We start from the raw sequence: 4,580 nt of genomic DNA on the forward strand, positions 1-4,580 counted from the left end.
CTGTTTCTGGTTGTCCATCTATATTGGAAAGGTCCTACTGAAACAAGCTGAGATCACGAGTTGAGACCTCAACAATTGTCGCTAATTTATAATAGATCCTGACTGGGAGGCTTTGGTTTCTAGCAGCGCCACCAAAGGGGAAATCAAGAATTACAGGGTACCCTCTAAAATCGATAGGCTGTATATGAAATGCACAGATCAGCTTGGTCTTCATCACTCTGTGACTTCTTCACTTCGTAATGTTACAGGGTCTCCACTTCTCCGTTGTTACTGCGGTTCCTTCCGCGTCTCAATAATATGGCTCACAGGTGGGGGCTTCCATTACCGGACTGCGCTGGTATCAGTCAGCTCAAACCGTTTGAGCGCAATGGGACTGAATGAAAAAACCCAAATTCAATGGTTAAAGGGGGTTTGTATGGGACATTAACATTGATGCTCCATCCTAAGAAAAGGCCATCAATGTTTGATCAGTGGGGGGTGCAACACCCTGCACCTCTGCCGAGCATCTGTGCCCCGGTGTCTGCCAGAACTACTCGGTTACAGAGCTGTGTAGACTGAATAGTGGCTGCGGCCGGGTACTGCACATCCGCCACCTATTCAAATCAATAGGGGGTGGATGTACAGTACCCAATAATGGCCACTATTCCATCCAATGGAGCTGTGCTGTGCAGCTCCATAACGGAGTAGGTCCAGACAACGCCGAAACAGCAGATGGGCGGGAGTGTCAGGTGTCGCACCCCCTCACCGATCATCCATTGATGACCTATCCTCCAGATAGGCAATCAGTTTTATAGACGTGGTTATGTTTGGGTGAGGAATGAGGATAGATTAATGTATCACAACTCATTGTGTTGGTGTCAGCAGATCATTTGTCATCTCTGGGTAGACCAGCACTATGGCATAATTTATACAACACTTCCATTAAGAAATCATGGCGGGAAAACACATCTATCATTATTTCTAGACTAGCATCTCTCCTAAGATATTAGATGACTGTAAAAGACGGCACAGAACAATAAGCTAGCTGCATAATACGACCATAATGGTGCGCTTACGAGCCTGCAATGTATCATAAGACGGGTGGAACTCATTAGACGGGCCCTAATTGAGTTACGGAAATCGCACAAGTGAACATTGCTCACAAGGCGGATTGGCACATTCAGCAAGATTAACAATGCCCGGGGTCAGCACCGAGAAACCAGACTGAATATTCATGCTTCATGTTTTCCAATGAATGAATAGTCATAAAAGAATCATTTTTCCGGTAATAGTGTAACATTTCTTTATGGTTTTTACTGGCGTATTTCAGACCTTATTGTCACGTACAAGGTATCATACAGATGGGAAATACTTCAATATCTTCTCTATATCCAGTATCTTACATCATCCATTTTCTTAAAGAGGAGTTCCAGTCACAATTCCTTTCTTTTTGTCAGTGATGCAATGCTACATTCTACGTTTGTTTGTTTTTTGAAGTTCTTCCATACATATTGCACTTTTGAAAGACTGCATTTATTCTGCCATATAGTGTACTGGAAAATGGGAAGAAAATTCCAAGTGCAGTAAAAAAGTGCAATTTTACAAAGGCTTTTGAGTATTGTTTCTTTTTCCATTTGCCCTGTTCAATATATGGTAAAACTGACCTGGTAGAATGGCTCCTCAGGTCAGTACTAGTATATGGTAAAACTGACCTGGTAGAATGGCTCCTCAGGTCAGTACTAGTATATGGTAAAACTGACCTGGTAGAATGGCTCCTCAGGTCAGTACGAGTATATGGTAAAACTGGCCTGATAGAATGGCTCCTCAGGTCAGTACTAGTATGTGGTAAAACTGACCTGGTAGAATGGCTCCTCAGGTCAGTACTAGTATGCAGATACCAAATATGTAAAAAAAGCACAAAAAATTGAGCTTAACTTTAATACCAAATATGTATAGGTTTTTTTTTGTTTTGTTAATTTGGTGTGGGGGGAAAAAAAGTTGCTTTTTATCATTTTCCGAGCCACGTAACGTTCTCATTTTTCAGGATCTGGGGTTGAGAGGAGATTTATATTTATTTATCTATCATATATTTATGATATATTTGTTTATCATTTATTTATCATATATTTATATGAATTTTTTTTTCTTGCTTTTGGAGCTGACGTTTTGGCGACCAAAAAACACCATAATTCTGGCGTATTTGTGTGTTTTTTTTTTTTTTTTTTGTTTGGCAAACAGTGTAACAAAAAAAACAATCAGATTAATTTATTTTATACCGTCATTTCTGAACTTAGTGATACCACATATTTGATGCCAAGTGTGGTTTTTTTTTTTTTAAATTGTTGTATTTTTAATGGGGGAAAAGGGGGGGGGGGGGATTTGAACTTTTTTTTTTTTTTTTTTTTCATTTTGTCAAACTTTTTTTTTTACGGTATTTTTACCAGTCCCCTTAGGAGACGTGAAGCTATGATCATCCGATCGCCTGTGTTATACATAGCTATGCTTCAGCCATGCTATACATAGCAAAATCCCAAACTCCTGTGAATGCCAGCCACGGTCTGGCGTTCACATGAGGATCATGATGACAGGCACTGGGATCTTCAACAGACCTTTGGCTGTCATGACAACCCATCAGCGCCGTGACCGATGGGCAAGATCAATGGCACGTTTCCTTTCGGTGTGTGTTAAATGCTGCGGTGACAGCGGTATTTAACTGGTTAACAAACAGATAAAGGCGCTTGATGACTGATCAAATTGGCCATCAAGTGCTGGGACAGATGTGGGCTCAGCATTTGAGGCCTCATCAAAGGCAGGGACATGGCAGATGACTTAAACATACATCGTTGCCAGAGTAGGCAGCATGAAACGCCCAGAGCTGTCCCCATTGGGGCTGAAAATCTATATTTTCTATCAGTATGTCATTGTCGTTTAGGTGGAACTTAGAGGAAACCCAAGAAAATACTGGGAGAACCTAAAAACTCCTTGCAGATGTTGTTCTTGGTGGGCCAGGACTCCAGCACTGCAGGGCCACCGTGCTGCCATATTAAATGATTGATGTAAGAGAGATAATGTCAATAGCTAATTGTTGATAAATATAACTAACAATATCCTAATGTGATTTTCCTCCATTAAACAGATGATGGTAAACGGGCAATTTTTTCACAGTCTGTGGTTCTTGTTCAGCCGTGGCCTGAGAAGTAATGTCCTCTGCTGCAGTCGTCACAAGGACAGAGCTTTGGATCTCCTCCAGTATCCATGGGATAAAATGCTAATATGGTTTTTAGCAGCTGGCATCAGTGGTGTCACTTAAATTATTAATCACATTACATAATTATAAATGTGGATGAAAACGTGACTGGAACAAGTCAGATGATGGATCAACGAAAGCTCCTGGAAGAAGGACACAAAGTATAGTCAAAAAATCTGAACATTTTGGATATAACCCTGTTCATTTCTGGGGTCTGACTATGATATATTGCAAGGTGGAAATTTCCTCTGCGGCTTCATAAAAATACACATTAGTTATATAATCTTTCTTAAGGTCGATGATAATATTATAGTAAAATGAGAGAGGTCCCTGCCCTTAAGAGCTTACAATCTATATCGAACAAGTTAAATCATTCAATCAGGAATTAAATCTTTAGTGCCTTTTTTTTTTTTTTTTTAGCCAAAGTGGTTTTAATAGTGACTTTTATTTGCACCTCATTTATTCTATTTGTGCTTTTATATATATATATATATATATATATATATATATATATATATATATATATATAACTTCATTTCATCAGGGTATTTTTTTGTTTGGCGTTATGGGCGTGACATTGATTATCCAGATGTCTTTGGTAAGTCATTATTTGTGACTTTTTGAAAGATGGCAAATGTTGGGAGTTGGATATACACCGGTGTAATATTGATGGCCAGTCTTATGAATAGACCATCATAAGTCTGACTCCTGCCTCCCCCAAGCTTTCTGGATAGCACAGAGAACTCATAATCTACAGTCAGACTTAGTCCTATGGCTTTTTTTTTCTTTATATTTCAGGAGATTCCACTTATTCACTATACTTGTCAACTTTTGGGATGTTCACCTGGAAAGTATATTTCCCTTCAACTACGGTATGCCTTTTCTTTAGGTTACAGCCCCTACTCACCTTTTCCACCCAATCCTTCTCCATTGACACTGGGCGCCATCTAATAAAGAAGAATATTAGTGTCATGCACAAAAATCTTTCCCGAAGAGCTGCTCCCTCTCACGTCTTGTTAGGACATTGGAAACTTACCAGCTACAGCCACAAAATTTTGCACAGTCACACGTCTGGACCCTGAGAGCGTCATAGGCTATGTTGTGAGGCAAAATGTTAACCCCGCACGTTCCAATTCACCAAACAATTTTGCCCCTATCTACATAATGGGGGAAAAAGTGAAAGGAAAAGTGTTGGAGGCAAATTGACAGCTGCCAGATGTGAACAAGGGGGACTTAAAGAATGAGAGCGATGGCGCCAAAGATTATATACCGTACAGTTGCTAAGGTGGGGCCCCGACATGGGATAATCACCACACACGGGGATATGAACACAAACACAAAATGCGCCACACAC

This window comes from Ranitomeya variabilis, chromosome 7, assembly GCF_051348905.1.
Source record: "Ranitomeya variabilis isolate aRanVar5 chromosome 7, aRanVar5.hap1, whole genome shotgun sequence".
In the NCBI taxonomy this organism is placed as follows: domain Eukaryota; kingdom Metazoa; phylum Chordata; class Amphibia; order Anura; family Dendrobatidae; genus Ranitomeya; species Ranitomeya variabilis.